The 22,470-nt window shown below is 38.3% G+C and overlaps 1 protein-coding gene across 1 annotated transcript in view; it reads left to right on the top strand.

The window, feature by feature from the left end:
• The window catches only part of DMD (dystrophin), a 1,998,908-nt gene that overhangs the window by 1,228,640 nt on the left and 747,798 nt on the right, over positions 1–22,470 (top strand). The gene's annotated exons all lie outside the window — the stretch shown is intronic.

Raw genomic sequence — 22,470 nt, 5'->3', positions numbered from 1 at the left:
TTGTGAGTCTTTGGCTTTCTACCTTGGATACTTTATAACTTTAATATTTTTAAATACTTATCCTATTAATGCATACATATTCTTTAAAATCAGTGGCGCGTATGAATTGATCACGCAAAGCAACATCGATCTATCAAAGGCAATTCTTTTCCCATCGTACTGCTGTGAACATCTGTGCTGGCTCAATAACAATGACCCCAAAGTGACTCCTGCCCCAGGAGAGAGGAAGAAAAGCACACAAATTCATCTGACTATCGCCCCAGCAGACTGGGGCTGGGGTCAGACATATGGTCTGACTATGAGTCCCACCCACCAACAAAATCTTCTTAGGAAACTACATTAAGAAGAGCACCCTCCAGTTCACTGCTTCTTTTCCTTGTGACTGTGTCTGTCCCTCCACCAATACCATCCTGGCTCAATAACAATCTTCAGCTTTACTGGGACGTAATTCGCATGCCATACAATACATCCGTTTTAAAAAGTATATTTCAATGATTTTGGTGTATTTATTGTTTGTAATTGTGGGAAAATACATATAACATAAATTTGTCATTTTCATGATTTTTACGTGTGCGATTCAGTGTCATTTATTACATTCACACTGTGCGGCCATTACAGTCATCTATTTCCAAAGCTTTGTCATTGCCCCAAACAAAAATTCTGTAAACATTAAGCAGTAACCCCACATCCAGCTACCCACCCACACAAAATGATCTCTAATCTACTTTCTGTCTCTATGAATTTGCCTGTTCTAGATAGATTTTAAAAGTAAACTGATTCTTTATCTGTCCCTTTGTGTGTAAATTATTCCACTTAGCATGGTTTCAAGGTTCATTCATGTCATAGCAGGTATCATAATTTTATTCCTTTTTATTTTTTTTTTTTAATTTCTTTTAACACTTCTTTATTTTTGAGAGACAGAGAGAGAGAGAGAGAGAGAGAGCGAGCATGAGCGGGGGAGGGGCAGAAAGAGGGGGACAAAGAAGCCAAAGCAGGCTCCAGGCTCTGAGCTGCCAGCGCAGAGTCCGATGCGGGGCTCACACCCATGAACCATGAGATCATGACCTCAGGTGAAGTCGGAAGCTTAACTAACTGAGCCGCCCAGGCACCCCTCCTTTTTATTTTTTTAATGTTTATTTATTTATTTTGAGAGAGAGAATACGAGCAGGGGAGGGGCAGAAAGAGAGGGAGGGAGGGAGAGAGAGAAGGAGGGAGGGGAAGAGAGAGAGAGAGCGAGAGAGAGAGAGAATATGAATGAATCCCAAGTAGGCTCTGCACTGCTAGCAAAGAGCCCAATGCAGAGCTTGAACTCCCCAACTGTGAGATCATGACCCGGGCCGAAATCAAGTGTTGGACGTTTAACCGACTGGTGCCCCTATTCCTTTTTATAACTGAATGCACTTCATGGTCTGCATACATGCAATTGTTTTGTTTAAGATTTGAGGGTCTGTCTGATCATCTAACACCTCCATTTTTGTTCTTTTTAGTCCACATTATCTTTGCTATTTTTGGCTCATTGATATACCAAGTACATTTAGAATCAGTTTATCGATTTTTACTGATGCTTGACAGGATAGTGATGGAATTATGTTGAATTTGTAGATCAGTTAACATTTTTACAATATGGAGTCATCTGATCTGTGAAAATGATATATCCCTTCATTTATTTAGGTCTTCTTGAATGCTTTTTTCCAATCACATCTTTCCATGTTCAGTGCAGAAGACCTGCACGTTTTATTAGATTTTGTCCCCAATATTTGACATTTTGATCCTATGATACATGGAATTTCATTTTGAATTTTATTTTCTCTTTGGTGTTGGTTTATAAAAATATAATAGATTTTTGTATATTATGCACATATTCATTGCCCTTGCTAAATTCACTTATTAATATTAATAGTTTTCAGCATCTTTTGCATTTTTTATGTGCACAGTTGTGCCATCAAATAGAGGTAGTTTCCCCATTTTCAATCCTTAGGATTTTATTTTTTTATTTTTTTATTTTTTGCACAGACTAGGCCCTCCAATACAATGTTTACTGGAGGTGGCAATTATGGGAAACGTTGGCTCATTCCCGGTGTCAGGTGGGAAGCTCTCAATAACTTAGCATTAAATAATGTACTTGTTGTAGGACATTTTATAGGTTCTTTTAATCAAATTAAAGAATATCTCCTTATTCCCAATTCATGTTTTTATTATGAACAGGTATTGAATATATTCAGATGATTTTTCTGTATCTATTGAGCGTATGATTTTTCCTTTGTGTGAGTGCGGCAAACTACAGCCATTGGTTCCGGAATGTGAAACTACTCTAGAATCCCTGAAAGAAATCATACTGGTCATGAGGTCTTGTGCTACTTACAGATGGTTGGAGTCATTTTCTAATATGTCGTTTGGGATTTTTGTATTGTTCATGACAGAAAATGGTCTGTATTTTGTTTTTTTATAATATCCTTCTCAAGTGTGGATAGCAATGTTAGGCTTGTCATAAAAATTACTGGAGAAGTGGTCTCTCTTTTTTTTCTGGAAGAAATTGTTGAAGATTGGTATTATTTCCAAGGTGTTTCAGAGAATTCAATTGTAAAACCATCTGATGATGAAGCTTTTGTGTGTGTGTGTATGGGAAAGTTTCTGATGATTGGTTCAATTTCTTTAATAGATACAGGGATGGATAGATTTTTTCTTTGTGTGTGTGTGTGTTTGTGTGTGTAATCTTTTATAAGTTGTGTATTTCAAGGATTTTGTCTATTTCCATGTCCTTTTCTCTTTTTGAGGTTGTGGACTTTATTCATGCAGCCAGTGGTCTTTTATATATTTATATAAACCTATTTATTATATATTTGTATGATATTTATTATATAAATATATTTATATTCATATTTATGAAGAAGAATGAGCAAATCGACTGTTTTTACTCTGTGTGCTAAGGAAGAGAACTGACTGTCTTGCTAAAAGATATTCAAGTTCTGTACTGCAGTGGGCTTTATGGTGAGGTATGTACAACACCTGCCGAGATTCAGCCCAGGTACCAAGTTTAATTTCTTTAGATAAGAATCACATACTTCTTATTTATCTTGATTCATATTTATTTTTGCTTCTAAGTAAATGTTAAGGACAGGCCATTCATTGTGTGGTAGTTTCGAGCTAGGGGCGAATTTCCATCTACAGACTTTAGTACCGCAAGTTTAACCCACCTCTTAGCCCCACCCATCATGGTATCTTTCATCCGGTTGCCCAATTCTGCCAAGGTCAGATCCCCCCGTACCTAGGGCTACTTCTCCTTTATATGTCTTCATGTATGCCCTACTCATATATGCTTTAGACCTTCCGAAAATGTTTTAAAACCTCACATCCATTTTTGACAACAGTTCTAGTGCTTTACTGAGCATATTTAATACCTGTTAACTTTGTTCTATCCAAAATGTAAAGCAAACTGTAATCCTTTATACCAGGGGCCAAGAAGATACTGGTGGACTATAATTTTCACATAATATAAAATGCCTTATTTCAAAGATGACACAAATTGCTTTTTAAGTATTAGGTATGGAAAAGTTATACTGAGAAAAGTTTATGTAGATGATGGGAAAAGAAACAAAACAAAACTAGAGACTTCACTAGGCAGGGAGGGGGGTGTCCAACATGGTAGCATAGGAAGGTCCTGAACTCACCTCCTCCCACGGACAGAGTGAAGATACAGCTACATATGAAATAGTTCCCCCGGAAAAACAGCTGAAAACTAGCTGAGCAGTTCCTCCATGACCAAGGATAAAAGTGCCACATCAAAACAGACAGGACAGGCAGAGACACTCTCTCTCCAGAAACCTCACCGCTGGCATGGCAACCCATAATCGGCATGGATTTCACGAAAAGGCAACTTCTACCTGAGCAGCAAGGAGTTCATGTTCCACAGCAGCCACCCCAACTCATGGGACCTGCGCTGCAGAGATGAGCCCCCAAAACATCTAGCTTTGCAAACCATTGGGTCTTACCTCCAGAAGATACCCAAAGTGCTGTAGGGAACTGAGATACTGCTCTTAAAGGGCTTACACACAGACTCCCTTGCCCCAGGCTCAGGACAGTGGTAGCAGTTTGGAAAATGCCTAGACTGTTTATGAAGGAGACCCATTCGCTAATCATCAAGAGTGAGGTAGGGGGGAAGGAATCTGCTGGGAACCTCTCCCAGATGGAAATGCTGGTCAGTGCCACTTTTGCGCTCTCCCATGCTAGCACAGGCAGGCTTGCGTAGTTCTTGAAATCTCTGGCTTCCCTGCCAAAGCCATGGGCAACACGTGTTTCCTGCACTCTCCCACTGCTTGCCAAGGCCAACAGATGTGCCCACCCAATTCCTGAGCTCTCCAGCTGCCTTGCTGAAGTCAGGAGGTGCACACAGGCCACATGGGGCACTCTCCTTGACTGCCTAACTTTGGTGGCCAGAAAGGCTTGCATTCCTGAGTCCCATGGGACTGTAACGATGAGAGAAATAGTTTGGGGCAGGCCTTCACACCCAGGGCACAGTATAGACAGCAGACTGAAATATACCGGAGTTTTTCTGTCAAAAAAAGCCTATTTTCCTGGAGGTTCAGCCTGGGGGGCAGATTTCAAGTTTGCCACAGACATAGAAACTATGGATGTGCTCTCAGGGAAGGTAGGTCAGGGGACACTATCTGTGTCCTTTCTCTTTTTTTTTTTTATCTGTGTCCTTTCTCTTGACCTCACTCTACTTCACTAGTACCTCTCAGAAACGACCTCGTATACTCAACTGTTGCTACTTTTTGTAACGGTCACCCGGGGGACACTTCTGGATCTCCTGGTCTGGGTGATGCCAGGGTTCATGATTGTGGCCCCACAGGACTGTATATATTTGCATTTTTAAAAGCTGCAGCCTGAGCATCTGTATCCAAATCAGCCTAAAACTCAGAGCTGACCGAGATCCCCTCCCTTGGGAACAGTCCAAGGTCTTGGTACATCCTCAATGACTGAAACCTATCGAGAATAAATGAGCCTGCTTAGACGATTGCAGAGATTCAAGAAACAAACAAGAGCTAGGGCAAAGCTGAACGACAAGTTTCATCTCCTACACAAGGCTATTCCTTCAAGGCTGAGAGAGGTAGCTGTTTCTCCTAATACATAGAAACAAACGTAAAGAGTCCTGTAACATGAGGGAATAGAGGAATACATTCCAAAGGAAAGAGCAGGATAAAACTTCAGAAAGAAAAACAAAAACTTAACGAAATGGAGTTAAGTAATTTACCTGTTAAAGAGATTGAAGGAACCGTGATCACTTTGTTCACAAAACTTGGGAGAAGAATGGATGAACATTGTGAGAACTTCAACAAAGAGATAAAAGATATCAGGAAGTACAAAACAGAGGTTTCAGGGTTGAAGGATACAAAAACAGAACTGAAAACACACTAGAGACATTCAGTAGCAGCCAAGACAAAACAGAAGAAAGAATTCGTGGGCTAGAGTACAGTGCCCTAGAACTCACCCACATATAACAGCATATAGAAAAAATAATTTGAAAAAGTCAGTATAACTTAAGGCACCTTGGGACAATATCAAGTGGAATGGCATTCACATTATAGAGGTTTAGCAGAAGAGAGAAAGGGGCAGAAAACTTATTTTAAGAAATAATGGCAGAAAACTTCTCTAACCTGGTGAAGGAAATAAACATTCAGATCCAGGAATCCTAGAGAGTTACAAATAAAACGAACTAAAAGATTTTCACAATAAGACACATTGTAGTGAAAATGTCAAAAGTAAAGCTAAAGACAGAATCTTAAAAGTAACGAGAAAAAAATGCATTATATACAAGGGAACTCCCATAAGAATCCCAACAGATTTTTTTTTTAATTATTTTGATGTTTTTTTTTTTTTATTTATTTTTGAGAGAGAGAGAGACAGAGCACGAGCAGGGGAGGGGCAGAGAGAGAGGGAGACACAGAATCCGAAGCAGGCTCCAGGCTCCGAGCTGTCAGCCCAGAGCCCGACGCGGGGCTCGAACTCACGGACTGTGAGATCATGACCTGAGCTGAAGTCAGACGCTTAACCGACTGAGCCACCCAGGCACCCCAGAATCTCAGCAGATTTTTAAGCAGAAAGTTTTCAGGCCAGAAGGGAGAGGCATGATATATTCAAAATTCTGAGAGGAAAAAACTTCCAACCAAGAATACTCTATCTGGCAAGGTTATCATGCAGAATTGGAGGAGAAATCAAGAGTTTTCCAGATAAGCAGAAGCTGAAGGCATTCATCACCTTTAAACTGGCCTTAAAAGAAAAGTTCCAGGGAGTTCTATAAGCTGAAAAAAAAGGGCACTAATTAGTAACAAGAAAACATGAAAGTATAAATCTCACTAGTACTGGTAAATATGTAGAAAAGATAGTAGGTTAACCACTTACAAAGTTAGTGTGATGGTGGTGCACCTGGGTGGCTCAGTTGGTTAAGCGTCTGACTTTGGCTCAGGTCATGAACTCACAGTTTATGAGTTCAAGCCCTGCATCAGGCTCTATGCTGACAGCGCAGAGCCTGCTTGGGATTCTCTCCCTCTGTCCCTCTCCCACTCATTCTCACTTCCCCTCTCTCTCAAAAATAAAATAAACATTTAAAAAAAGCTAGCGGGGCGCCTGGGTGGCGCAGTCGGTTAAGCGTCCGACTTCAGCCAGGTCACGATCTCGCGGTCCGTGGGTTCGAGCCCCGCGTCAGGCTCTGGGCTGATGGCTCGGAGCCTGGAGCCTGTTTCCGATTCTGTGTCTCCCTCTCTCTGACCCTCCCCCGTTCATGCTCTGTCTCTCTCTGTCCCAAAAATAAATAAAAAAGAAAACGTTGAAAAAAAAAATTTTTTTAAAAAAAGCTAGCATGAAGGTTAAAAGACAAAAGCAGTAAAAAAATAAAACTACAATAATTATTTAAAGGATATATTTTTTAACGTTTATTTATTATTGAGAGACAGAGAGAGACAGAGTATGAGTAGGGGAGGGGCAGAAGGAGAGGAAGACACAGAATCCAAAGCAGGCTCCAGGCTCTGAGCTGTCAGCACAGAGCCTGACGTGGGGCTCGAACTCACAAACTGCAAAATCATGACCTGAGCTGAAATTGGACACTTAACCTGCTGAGCCACCCAGATGCCCCTAAAGAATATATAAAATAAAAAGAATGTAAATTGTGACAACAAAAATATAAAAAGGGAGTGGGTTTGGAAAAGAAAAATTTTAGAATGCATTCAAATTTGAGTTGCTATCAACTTAAAATAGACTGTTAGATTTATAGGATGCTGTGAGAGCTTCGTGTAACCCTAAAGCAAAAACCTGTAGCAGGTATGCAAAAGATAATGGGAAAAGAATCTAAACATTACACTAAAGAAAGTCATCAAACCACCAGGGAATAGAGTAAGAAAGGAACAGAGAACTACAAAACAATTGGAAAACAATTAACAGAATGACAATAATAAGTACATACTTACCAATAATTACTTTAAGTGTAAATGTATTAAATGTTTCAATCAAACCACATGGAGTAACTGAATAGATTAAAAAAAAAGACCCATATATATGCTGTCTAAAAGAGATACACCTCAGATATAAGAATACACTGAGACTGAAAGTGAAGGGATGGAAATCAGTATTTTATGCTAACGGAAATCAAAAGAAAGCTGACGTACCTACATAATCAGGCCAAAAAAAAAAAAAAAGACTTTAAAACAAAAACTGTAAAAAAAGACAAATAAGGGCATTAAGTAGTGGTGAGGGGAGTCAGTCCAACAAGAGGATATAATATGTGCAAATATTTATGCACCCAACATACTTAGCACCCGAGTATACAGAGCAGACCTTAACAGACCTAAAGGAGGTAAGAAATAGAAAGCCATACAAAATACAGTAATAGCAGGGGACTGTAATACCCTACTTATATCAATGAATAGATAATTCAGACAGAAAATCAGCAAGGAAACATTGGCCTTAACACATCAGACCGATGGACTTAATAGAGAAATACAAAATATTCCATCCAAAAGCAGAATACATATATTCTCAAAAGCACATTGGACATTCTCCAGAGGAGAGCATATGTTAAGTGCTTAAGTTAGTCAAGTCTCAATAAATTTAAGAAGACTGAAATCATATCAAGCATATTTTCCAACCACAATGGTATAAAACTAGAAAGCAATTACAAGAGGGAAAAAAATGGAAAATTCACAAATATGTGGTGATTAGGCAATACTCCACAACCAATGAATCAATGAAGAAATCAAAGGAGAAATGAAAAAAAAAATACTTGAGACAAACGACAATGGGAATATAACAATACAAAATCTATGAGATATAGCAAAAGCAGTTCTAAGAGGGATGTTCATAGTGATAGAAGTTTACCTCATCCAAACTGATTTTATGAGGCCATCATGAGTCTGATAACAAAACCAGACAAGAATACCACAGATATAAAGGAAGAAAGGAAAGAAGGAAAAGAAATTGTAGGCCAATATTCCTCATGAACATACATGCAAAAATCCCCAACAAAATAGTAGCAAACCTGATTAAACAATACATTAAAAGGATCATACACCATGCTCAAGTGGGATTTGTTCCGGGGATGCAAGAATGGTTCTGCATCCACAAATCAATGTGATATGCCACATTAGCAAAATGAAGGATACAAATTACATAGTCATCACAATAGATGGAGACAAAGCACTTGGCAAAATTCAATATCCATTTATGATCAAAAATTCCCAATAAAGTGGATATAGATGGAACATACCTCAACATAATAAAAGCCATATATCAAGCCCAAAGTTAACATCATACTCAATGGTAAAAAGCTGAGAGCTTTTTCTCTAAGACTGGGAACAAGGCAAGGATCCCCACTCATGCTACTTTTATGCAACATAGTATTGGAAGTCTGAGCCACAGCAGTTAGGCAGGAAAAAGAAGTAAAAGTCATCCAAAGTGGAAAGGAAGAAGTAAAAATGTCACTATTTTTGGACACCATGATTTTATACAGAATTTATATTTATTTTCTCTGTAGACTTTATATAGAAAACTCTCAAGACTACTGTAAAACTGTTAGAACTAAGAAACAAATTTAATAAACTTACAGAGCACAAAATCAATACATAAAAATCTGTTGCATTTATATATACTAACAATGAACTATCAGAGAAATTTTAAAAACAGTCTCATTTATAATTTCATCCAAAGAATGAGATACCTAGGAATAAATTTAACCAAGGCAGTGAAAGATCTGTACTCTGAAAACTATAAAATATTGATGAAACTGAAGAAGACACAAATAAATGGAAAGCTATTCCATGTTCAAGGATTGGAAAAATTAATTTTGTTAAAACATACTACCCAAAGCAAAGTACAGATTCATTAAAATCCCTATCAAAATTCCAATGCCATTTTTCACCAAAATATCACAGGCCAAAAAACTTGTATGAAACCACAAAAGAACTCCGGTAGCCAACACAATCTTGAGAAAGAAAAATAAAACCAGAGACATCATGCTCTCTGATTTCAAACTATATATTACAAAGCTAGATTAATCAAAATACTGTGGTATTGGTGTAAAAATAGACAGATGAATGGAACAGAATAGAGATCCCAGAAATAAAGCCTCGTATACATTGTCAGTTTACAACAAAGGAGGCAAGAACTTGCAAGGGGGAAAGGGCAATCTCTACACTAAGTGGTGTTAGGAAAACTGGAGATCCACATGCAAAGAATGAGCCTGGACCACTACCTTACAAGATACACAAAAATGTACTCAAAATGGATTGAAAACTTGAACATGGGGCTTGAAATCATACAACTTCTAGAAGAAAACAGAAGTGTGAAGTTACTTAACAATGGTCTTGGTGATGATTTTTTAGATGTAACCACAAAAACATAGGCAACAAAAGTAAAAATGAACAAACGGGACTACATCAAACTTAAAAGCTTCTGCACAGCAAAGGCAACCAGCAACAAAGGGAAAAGGAATGGGAGAAAATATTTGCAATTCATGTATTCAATAAGAGATCAATAGCCAAAATAAATAAAGATCTCCTACAACTCCATAGCAAGAAAACTAACAATCCAATTAAAAAATGACAAAGGACTTGAATATTTTTCTAAAGAAGACTTACAGATGGCCAACAGGCACATGAAAAATGCTCAACATCACTAATCATCAGGTAAATTAAAAGCAAAACCACAATGAGATACCACCTGACACATGTTAGAATGGATATTACCAACAGGACAAGAAATAACAAGTGTTGGTGAGGATGTGGAGAAAAGGGAACCCTCATGCACTGTTAAGAATGTGAATTGGGGCATCCACTCTGGAAAATACTATGGAAGTTCCTTAGAAATGTTTTCTTAAAAAAGTGCTCTCTGATCCAGCAATTCTACTTCTGGGTATTTATCTGAGAAAAATGAAAACACTAAATCAAAAATATATATTCACCCTTAGGTTTATTGCAGCATTATTTACTGTAGTCAAGATATGGAAACAACCTGGGGCACCAGGATCGCTCTGTTGGTTAAGTGGCCAACTCTTGATTTCAGCTCAGGTCATGCTCTCTCATTTCCTGAGATCAAGCCACATAGAGCTCTGTGCTGACAGTGGGAGCCTGCTTGGGATATTCATTCTCTCTCTCAGTCTCTCTCTCTCTCTCTCTCTCTCTCTCTCTCTCTCTCTCCCTCCCCCCCCCCCCCCCTCCCCCCTTCCTCCTCCTCCTCCTCCTCCTCCTCCTCCTCCTCCTCCTCCTCTCTCACTCTCAAAAATAAATATATATTCTTTTAAAAACATATGGAAACAACCCAACTGGACATCAATGGATGAATGGTTAAAGATGTGGTGCACATATGTATACAATGAAATGCTACTGACCCACTAAAAAAGAATGAAATGTTGCCATTTGTGACAACATGGGTGGACCTTGAAGGAATTGTGCTAAGTGAAACAAGACCGAGAAAGACAAATACTGTATGATTTCACTTGTATGTGGCATCTGAAAAATAAAACTGACAAAACAAAGCCCATGGGAAGAGAACAAGGAAGAGTGATGCCCCAAAAGTTTCCATATCTCAGTGCATCTTGGTCTCACAAAAGGAACACAAACATTGGAATTGTAGAAAATGTAAAGAGAATGATTTAAAACTATGAAACGCACGATGGCAGCTTTATGGAACGTGGGTCAAGGTTTTATCTGTTCTGCAGCAGAGTAAAAAGTCAAAAAAAGTTTTTTATGCTACAAAATTGAAACTAACATTGTGAATACTGGTTTGTATAGAATTGTATTAATATACCGTACTATCTGGGTCCCATTCCAAAATTATAATTTTAATGCTATGCTTTTGTCACCAGATGTCATAAAATTTGGAATCTTATTCGTTAGTCACAGTAAAAATTATTTAATTGTGTCTTCTCAGTCCCTATGCTACCCTATCCTTCTTGGTTTAAATTAGGAATAGAAAACAATGAGTGCCATATTTAGGTCAGTACACAAGTCAGTAGTTTTTTTTAAAAAGTAAAGAAAGAAGTCACAGTTATCAAAAGACCTGATCATCATTAAACCTCAAATTCTCAGTCTAAAGAGAAGAAATGATGATGGCCCCTTTCCCCTTTATTCTCTAGCCCCCTCCTCCACCCAAGCACTGTAATGGGTGGTGTAATTATAAGTAGTAAGTCAGGGTTGCTGGGATACAAATATGCCAATTTCCTAATATATGAATTCTCCAAAGATGTCAGGTCACAATCCCTAGTGGCAGATGCCTTTCTCCCCATTAACTGTAATGTGCTGTCCTGCATATTAGCCAATTTAGCAATTACTTTGGGACCTTTGTGTTTCATTAGTGAATAGAGAAAAAAGCGACTGGAGGTAATACAGCTATTGCTTTAAGGGAGCGTTGGACCCGGTAATGGGTTCATTGCAAAACTGCGTTAACTTGTCTTGACCTGGATAGCTTCTCTTTATAGCAGAGATGGGAAATGTTTCTCTAAAGCTGAATACAAGCCTTGGTTTAAATGTATGGTTACCTCCACCTAAGGATCATGAAATGAAATCCTTGTTCTTATCTATTACATATCTTGACATTTACAGTCTTTAATAATAATACCTTTAAGGTCCGCAAAATGGGAATGTTACTAAAGCTAGCTTCTGTGTATTTTTCTGAGTGTCTCACTCTGTAATCTTCATACACATGTCTGACTCTGTATAGTTTTTAATATTTAGCACTCTTCATATTTCTATGTTCTCTGAACCTGTGTGTGTGTGTGTGTGTGTGTAAGGAATTCTCCCTTCCTACTGCTTGCCATCACTATCACTCTCTTCCTATTTCTGTTACATGTGTCTTTGACTATGAATTGACATCTTTCTATGTTTCTCATTGATCTCCTTTTCTGCATGTATATATGTCATTTTTGCTCTGCCCAGGTTAGTGTATGTGACATGTTATTGCCTGCTTTCTCTCTTTCTCTGATTCTTCACCTTCTAATCCCTTTCATCTTCTTTGTCATGTTGTGTCTGCTTTCTTTATTCTTCGTTACTAGTTTTACTCGTTACGTGTAGGTCTTTTTTCAACTACCTGTTATTTAGAACTAAAACATGTATGGATCAGTATTATTTTTGAATTGTATTGTATTCTTCCTATACTTAAAGGTGAAATACACTTGATCTTAGCCAAAAGGCCAAGAAACGATTACTTAAAGGTGAAATAAAGTGGGATATTTCTTTTGTAGACTCATAGGGATTGTTCAGAGGGAAGAGTCTTAATGAAACTAAATTACTCTCACATCTTCTCGACTAGAACACTGAATCCTCGAAAGGTTGTGTGACTTATTTGACAACACATTATTCTCTATTTAAATATAAAAGTTTTAAATATAAAAGCTATTTTTTTAGCTTTTTAATGAAACTCAAGTGATTTTTCTGTAGTTAAAATGCTATAAACAAGAAAAAAAATGTGGTTTGCCATTTTTTCCCTATGCTCCTGTAAAGGAAGAAACTGAGATTTCATTTTATTTAAGCAAACTGTATGAGAGTTTTCGCTTTGTTTCTTGCCCATTGTGGAAAACTAGATGCTACGTTTTCAAATTATTTTTCACCACCTTCTTTACCATGGAACATTTGTGATTAGGTAATACAAGAAAACATATTCACGCTGTTTCAGAATTAGTTACATGTCTTAGGTATTTGATGTTAAGTAACTTTACAGATAGTGAAGTTAATTACAATAAATCTATATTCATTTTGTTGAATACATTTAAAAGTTTGCATCCTGTTTTGCCACTTATTTGTAAGTAGTAAATTACTACTTTAATTTGTTAACACCTAGATATTATAAAACAGTGCATACAAAAACTAAAACATTTTACAAGCACAAAGGAGAACTTTTGCTGGAAAATGAATTTCAGTTAAGGGCATTATTAAGATGCACTTAAAAAAAGTCTGATCCACTTTACCTAGAAAAATTAGATTTAAAAATATATCTAGCAAAGCTTTAATAGAGGAATAATGTTGTGATACTGATAATAGTATAGGAGTTATTTTTATACTAAATCACAAAAATAAATAGTTTGAATGTAAAAATGGAGCGAAACTGGCAGGCCATCTTCTGCAATATACAAATGACTTTATTGAAATTTCCCGAGATATAGCTCATTTTATATTAACTTCTAATCATGTTATTTTTAAGTATTCATCTGAGGAGTAAACAGCTTAAATCTGTTCTTTTCATTTGTGTCAAGTACATAGATGCTTCATCTTTTTCCAGATATGTTTACTATGTAATGCTAGTCATTATTAGTCGTTACTATGAATATAGATAGTAAAACAGAATAAGTTAAATCAAGCTAAAGCTTGGCTTTTTAAAGAAAAATGTTTAATGTTTATTTTTGAGAGAGAGATAGATAGAGCGTGAGTAGGGGGTGTGCGGAGAGAGAGAGGGAGACGCAGAATGCGAAGCAGACTCCACGCTCCGTGCTGTCAGCACAGAGCCCGATGCGGGGCTTGAGCCCACCAACTGTGAGATCATGACCTGAGCTAAAGTCAGACACTTAACCGATTGAGGCACCCAGGTGCCCCTAAAGCTTGGCTTTTTCACTCCTTGCTCAAAAATGAACATTTGTTCCAATTGATTACTTTCCCATCAAAGACTGGTTAATAGATTGTTCTAATTGTTACCAATCATTCCTGCCTTTAATGTGAACTACATTTTTTAACCAAAGAAAAGAATCTTTACAAGGAATAGAAGAAAAACATGTTTGCCTATTCATTATTATATTATGACCCATAGCCTGGTATTTCTTAGAAATCCATCATCTTGGAAATTTCCATTATGTAGTTAATAATTACATCATAACATTTACTTATGAAATCATTCAACAAATATCTAATGAGTGACCACTATGTGCCACATGTCTTTCTAAGCATATCATAATCACTTCTCACCCTTACTTTATTTAAAGAGCATTCAGATTGCATAGAGCTTGGCATTACAGCTATTTATATCTCTTCTAATTAATAGTTGCTAGTTTGATGCTGAGAGTTAAGTAGGGAGAATAGTAGTTAAAAGTTTCTAACATAAGCATCTGTGACTTTGCCTCCTATGATTTCACGTTGAGATGGGGATTCTTACCAGGTTGTACGTCGTGAGTACATCTCAGTTTGCTCTGACAAGTCCTGGTTTTGCCTGTTATCACATCATAATTTTTAGTAGCTCCCTCTTTCACTTACATGAGTATTCTACTTTATTAAAAGGATGTGTATATATGTATGTATATTTGTGTATATGCATATGCATATGTGTGGGTATATACATGGTTTTTAACTTTCCAAATTACTGAAATTTCAGAGAATGCCAGGAATGTCAATCAGATATCTCACAAACAAGTAAAAAGTACACAGGAGTTGCGAGGAGGCACTTTATCTCATTGATTAGTAGTGAGGTTTACGGACTATGGATTCTATCCATTGCTGGCTATGCCATCTTGTATTTGCCCTGTCCATACTCCAGTAATAATATCCTAAAATTCAGGTTATGGTAGAACATACTGTATAGGTTGTGGTGAAAATGTAATGAGATAGCGCCCAAGAAATGTGTAACTGTGTCTGGCACATACATTGTAATTGGTCAAAAATAATAGTTTTAACGTAAAACTCGGGATGGTGTTAAACCACAAAAACACGAAGACCCAGCCCAAAGCTCCTATGGAGCCACCTTTTTTATTGTAGCAGTTCTTTTTTTCCTTTTTTTTATTATTATGTATTTCTTTTTTAATGTTTACTTATTTATTTATTTAGAGAGAGAGAGAGAGAGAGAGAGTACAGGCTTGCACGCAAGTTGGGGAGGAGTAGTGAGAGAGAGGGAGAGAGAGAATCCCAAGCCGACTCCGCACTGTGAGTATGAAGCCTGAGGTGGGGCTCAATCCCAGGAACTGGGAGACCATGACTTGAGCAGAGATCACGAGTCAGATGCCCAACTGACTGAGCCACTCAGGTGCCCCATATTAGAGTAAGAGCTCTTAACATGAGATCTACCCTCTTAACAAATTTTCAAGAGCACAATACAGTGTTGGTAACTACAGGCATCCTACCACATAGGAGATGCCCAGAAGTTTGTTACCTTGCACGGCTGAGACTCTGTCCCCATTGCACAGCTCCCATTTTTCTCTCCTCATTGCCTTAATAACCACGATTCTATTCTCTGTTTCTATGAGTCTGATTATTTTCGATACCCTCCCTAAGCACAATCATGTAGTAGTTGCCCTTCTGTGACTGGCTGTTTTCAGTTAGCATTACGTCCTCCAGGTAGATCCATCTTCTTACATATGACAGGATTTTCTTCTCTTTTAAGGCTGAATAATATTCGCCATCTTAATCAAGCAGTTATAAATATGACTTTTGTGGAGAATACTGCGACGATTTCCACCATGATCGATTCAAGAGCTGAAAGACAGAAGAGTTAGAGTCACCAGGGTCACCAAATACTTCATGGAAGGCAGAGAGGGTCTTCAATCAGCACTCTCCCATTTCACTGACCTCATGATTCATATTAGCTATAACCAGCCAAACTTTCAGATAAAATTATTGGAAACTGGTGGATTTTTCTCTTAACATTGGCTATGCAGTCCAAGTAGTCAACCATTGGTTTCACACACTAACATTTTCCCGTTGGAAGTATGAGGATAATTTAAGATGACCTATTTAACCCTGAACATCTTTGGGATCAGTCAGCTTTGCCGACTTTAGCCCAGAAACCCAGACAGAGCCTCACCGAACCTCCACTCTGCTTCCCCACGCCCTTCTCCTACTTCCGTTCTTGATGTTGATTTCCCCCATTTTGGTGGAGTGATGAGAAACCATTTGTAGAAACTGTCATTGGAGCCATGTAATGTTCTATTAGGAGGCCTCACTGTAATACTAGATAATTTGTTCATTTCGATGCACTGCTATTTTTAAAAATACGAACAAACAAAAATCCAGCATGCAACAGCTCATTTCCATATTAAAACTGTATTTTCGGCTATATACATCCTGATAGTGTGCAGCGAGTATGAAAATTTGTCATTTCAATATGCTGTGGACCAGACTTTATTAAAAAGGTAAACTAATTTCGGATTAAAAACAGATGTGACTATTCTGGCAAACTTTCTTTCCTGTTCACAATGAATGTAAAATGAAGAGAAGTACAATGAGGACAGAAAGAGAAAAATTTCGTCACTCTGACCTTCAGTGTTAACTTTTTTGAAGGAAGTCCTTTATGAGCACAAAGACGTTTGCCCTATAGCAATGAATTTTAGAAAGGAGAAGAAATGACATAACAAAAAAGAGATTCTTTGCTAATATGAAAGCTTGTTCCTTTTGTTTCTGTAGTGCCTTTGCTTTGGAATGACTGGATTACATAGTGTCGATCCTGAGACTTTTAGAGGCATTGCTTTTCTTTCTAAAAATAGAGTAATCTTGAAGTGGCGTTAAATGGAGGCTTTTATATACCAACCCCTTAAGCTGATGTTGAATAACAAATGAAGATTAAATCAGTATTTAAGAGCACATATTGTAAATTCTAAGCCAGTTTCCTTTATTACTTACCGTGCAAAGCCAATAAGTCATGCAAAAAAATAAAATAGAGTGCTATTTGTATAAAAGATCAGAATCATACCAGAAGTGAACTTTCCTGTCAAGTCTTTACACTTATACCACAAGATGTATGAGTGTATATATACCTAAAAGAGTTTAATATTAAATCCTGGCTACTATATACATGTCAGCTGATCCCCTAGTGCTTCAAACTCTAGAAAAAGGGACACTGAAGGTTGGGCTGGTTGATATATTCCATTTTTGTCATAGACCACCTGCCAGGGCTTATAACCAATCTGTAATGTGTTTCATACCTTTTATTGTGTGGAAAATGGATTGATAGATTAGGTCTGGGGCCAGCGAACCATGGAACCCTAGGTTTGCAGGGAAGAGTTTATCACCCTTTGATGTTATTTCTGTCTCGTGTCAGCTGAGAAGGATGAGCTAGATTAACAGAGGGTAAGCTAGATGCCAAAATCAGCATTCCCCTCGTTTATTCCCCTTATAGTTCAAGACAAGGCCACCGTATGGGTTATGAAGGACTGATAAGGACCTCACGGACAAACTTTGTTTTGCTGCCTTTTAATTTACTTACTGATGTTAGAACAAATTAGAAGACATTGAAGAGACCATTTCATTGTTTGTCGCTGGAGAAAATCAATCTGTTTTGCTCTAGAAGTGAAAGTATCTGAACCGAATGGTACAGTTATAATTTGTGAACATTTTCAGTTATCACTGGGAAAAGTATGAGTCCATCGTTGGCATGGTTGGCCAAGTGTGGAGGAAAAGAGATGGGCCAGGAAATGGGCCAGAAACCAAAGTCATCAGAAGGATATTTTGAGAAAACCCCATTTGTCCTGATAGTTGCAATCTTTGGGCAACCTGTGACTGATGGTTATACCTTGAACACAGTCTAAAAATAAATGTCTTATGAAGGTGACACATTCTGCCTGTTCATGATGTGGGTGACATCAACACTTTTGAATAGGACAGTCATTCTTGGGCTTACTTAGATGTTTACAAAAGAATAAAAATCTGCAACTGAATCGAAATTTAAGTGACTGTCTTGATGATAGCTTTTGTTGCTGCTATTAAGGTTTGTTACAAATCCTAGACCCATACTGTTGTCTCTTTGAAGCTGCTTTATTGTTTTGTTCGTATCAGCGACCTGTATCTTTCTGCTACAATCACTGATGATGCTGGTGAAGGGAGAGAGAAGAATTACTTTTGAGGTTGTATGAGGTTCTCATTCATTGGCAACAAATAAAAGACAACCCAGGGAACAGAAAAATTAATAGAAAAGATAGTTTGTAGTTGAGATTTTATCGTGTTTCACAGCAGATGAAAACAATTATCAAGTACTGAAATAATTAAGGAAGAAGTTGACATTAACACGCTACGTTGTTTATTCTGAAGCTGGAATGCAATATGATAAAATAATCACTTCTGCCTTGAAGAATCAGTTCTCTTAAGATGCCCCTTGCAACTTCGTACTTACTCCTAATGTGGTTATTTCTGAATGGAGCCCCAAATATTGTAATTGTTTGTGCAGTGACGCCATAGGCTCCATCTGCCCACCGTCCACACCTCATGTCAGTTCTGGAATGATCACTAACCTTTGCAGTTAATAACAGTCCCAAGCAGGCTTACCCCTCACTAGCTCCTAACTATGGCCCACTTATTTAAATTTTTGTTTGTTTGTTTGTTTACTCTCTTCCCCCATTTTTGCAATGGTGATGCATTATCAGGCTTGTTCGCTCATCTCCCTGGGTTCCCTGAAGAACTAAGGACACAATATGTACTATAATACTTTGTTATGAATAATTGGGCTTTCTGTTATTAGGTAGGCATCATAAAATTCTAACACTGGTGCTCAGGAAGAAAGGGTCTACATGCCATCAAGCAGAAATGCATTTCTCCAACTTTAACATACACGTGAATTACTTAAGGATTTTGTCAAAATGAGGTTTCTGATTCAATGGGTCTTGTAGAGGATCTGAGATGCTGCTTTCCCAGAAGGCTTCCAGATGACGCCAGGGCTCTAGGACTTGATCCACACTTTAAGTAATAAGAATATAAAGAATGGCTGGCTAGAATCTGTGTGTGAGTTGACTGCAGGTCCCATACTTTGAAATATTGAAGCGATGTATTCTGAGATACTCTAAATGTATTTAGATGTATTTAGCAATGTGTTCTGAGGCTTCTTCTAAGAACTTTTGTTTCCTGATACGTGTGAAGCACATCCATTCATCCCCAGTTGATATATATTCATCTTTAATTTTTTTTTAATGTTTATTTTTGAGAGAGACTGAGACAGAGTGCAAGTGGGTTGGGGCAGAGTGAGGGAGACACAGAATCAGGGAGACACAGGCTGCAGGCTCTGAGCTGTCAGCACAGAGCCCAACGTGGGGCTCAAACCACAAACCATGAGAACATGACCTGAGCCGAAGTCGGACGCTCACCCGACTGAGCCACCCAGGGGCACCTATATTCATCTTTAACAGAAAACATGAACACATCCAACTTATTCATACCTTTGAAACATAGACCCTTTGGGGACTCATAACCCACATATTCTCTTCTCTACCCTGTGATCTCACATCCATTCCAGTTCCTTCCCCTCTTACATTGTATATTTCAAGAAGCTGACCTCTGACCACCTCGTTACCCAGGCTTTCTGGCCACCAGCTTCTAGATATTTTAGCCAGTAGGAGGCATTGGTGGGAGACTAGAGAGCAAAAGATGTTTCTTCCCTTCCTTCACTGCTTTGGGCAATGGCTGATAACAGAATATGTAGCCAATAAATACTAGCTGCTATTAAGTCTTCTAATTGTGATCTAAAATCCCCTCATTAGTGGTTACCTTCGTCAGTTTACTATGAATTTTGTACAGGTGCCTTTGCAAAGCATTGAGCCTACCTTGAGTGACATCATCATACTCAGCATTTTTTTTTTTTTGATTTAGAACTCTAGTATTATTTAAGAATACCAAGGCTTGCTACCATTTCTGGCCTTCCCTCAAGTACTAGCTATTGAGTGCTAGAAAAGTGTTATGTAACAAACCCCTAAGGTCCATTGACTTAAAATGATAACAGTTATAATTGCATATAGTCTCTGGGTCAGCTGGGCTGTTCTACTGATATATCTAAAGCCCAGAGGGTCTTGCTAGGGCCCACTGATGTTTTTGCGGTCAGCTGGTGGGTTGGTTGGGTGGGGCCTGGCTTATCTAGGGTGAGCTCAGCAGGGATGAGCCATGTAATCCATACGACTTCTCATCCTCAAGCAAGCTAGCCTGGACTTATTCTCATGCAGAAAATAGGATTCTAAGAGAAAAAGCAGAAGTGAACAGGTCCTCTTAAGGCTGAGGCTCAGAACTGAGTCAGTGTCATTTCTAACGCATTCTGTTGGCCAAGCAAGTCACAAGGCCCAGCCCAGATTCAAGGATTAGGGAAATGGGCTGCACCCCTTGATGACATCGACTTTCATAACCGGGATAGCTATGTGCATATAGAGAGAGATGTGCACACAGGTAGGTCACCACTGAAATCAATCTACCGTAGTGTAATCTGTCAGGTTTCTTTCTCATCTCAAAAGGAAAATGGTCAGGACACATTCCTATGTATTTAGGCTTCTATTCCACGAATCCTGACTCTCCTGTAATATTAGCTCAGGATCAGCACTCTGAAAAGCCAGTAGTCTGAGAGTCACAAGGACCCTCAAAGATACTTGAGGCCAAATCCTAGGAGGGTAGGAACATTGTTTTATTAATATACTCAGTATTTATTGTCTCCAATATGGTTAAGTATTATGCTAGGGAAGAAGGAGAGAATAGTGAGCAAGATAGACACTTATGTTTCTATATGTTGCATTTGATGGGAGCAGATAAACACTAAAACTAATTATGTGATTATATATGCATCTGTTCTCATTTTCTTTTTATGTTTGTTAGGTTGTAGGCTGAGCTACTATACTAAAGAGACCCCCAAATTTCAATGGCTCAAGCAATGCATACATTTGTATCTTTTTCACATAAAGCCTACCCTGGGTATGTAGTCTCTGCCCTAAAAAGTTACTCTAGGAACCCAGGCTACCAAGATAGCTATGCTATCTCCCAGGTAGTGCTGCATTTAAAAACCGCCACAGCAATCACCCAAATATCTGTGTACTCTTGCCCACCAATAGTACACACTCATTGTCTCCCTCAGCAGAGGCCAGAAGAGATCACTTACCACATCCAGCTCAAAGGTCATTTGTCTCTGAGTTATACGCTGTCTTCATCAGACCCAGATGTGGCTCCTCACGGTGCAATGACCTGGAAAGTGAAAGTCATGCTCTCTGCTTCTATCATAACCAAATCATGAAAGTAGACAGGCCCAAAGACCGCAGTGAATACTGACCCACCTGTGTAAGACCAAGGTTGTGACTCCAGTGCGTTCCCACCTCACTCCCCTCACCCCACTCCAGACTGAGATTTCAAATGAAAGCTAAGAATAATAATAGAGCTTCTCTGAAGGCAGAGGTGAGGAACAATAAAGTCAGTGTCTGCATAACCCCACCGTCTTAGAAATCCCCACTCTTCCAGAAATAATTGCTTAGTTCAAATTGTGGTGACATAAAAAGGGATAATGTGAGAACATATAACAGGCGGCCTGACACGGTCCAGAAAAAGGAATTGTATTTTTTCAGATAACAGAGAAATACATAATCGATGCTATTTGGGTTGGGGAAAAAAACTCACTTGAGTTTCCTAGTTGTGGATATTCCTACCCAAACATCTCAGGGTCAAGGGCAGCCTTTCCCTGGATACACAAAAAGTTGATATGTTTTTTTCCCCTTATTCTCCTTCTGACCAGGGTACTGACCTTTGCCATTGGCTTACTCTACCCCGGGACCCAGAGTCATTATATTAATCCTGGAGGAGACAGGCCACTACCTCCACTAACAACTGACATAATTATTTTTCTACAATTTGGTGCTAATTAAAATGTGGAAAGAGTGGCAATGATATCCATAAATGTAATAAGGTCTTTCTTTGTTCTTGACAAGGGATTTTGTGTATGTTCACCTCAGAGTAGGAAAGAGGGAAAAACATGGGATGAGGTGAGAGAGCCCAGTAGTCATCACATAGGCTGGTATAGGCAATGTAGAATATTTATTTTAATGTAGAATTTTTTAAAAAATGGAATTCTGCTAGGTTTTGTTGATTATTTCTGTGGAGTTTCACTTGTTAATAACCTGCCTGATTCAAATGGTGGTTTCACGTTGTTCTACGTATAGATGCTATATAAAAACTTTCCCTAAAAGTTAATGGCTTAAAACAACAAATCTTTATTATTTCTCATGATTTTGAGAGTTCAGTATGGTTTTCTTCTGCTTCACATGTTGCCAACCAAGGCACTGGGAACGCC

Source organism: Panthera uncia, chromosome X (genome assembly GCF_023721935.1).
Source record: "Panthera uncia isolate 11264 chromosome X, Puncia_PCG_1.0, whole genome shotgun sequence".
Lineage (NCBI taxonomy): Eukaryota > Metazoa > Chordata > Mammalia > Carnivora > Felidae > Panthera > Panthera uncia.
Note: the sequence above shows the minus strand (reverse complement) of the source record. Positions and strands in the feature narration are given on the sequence as shown.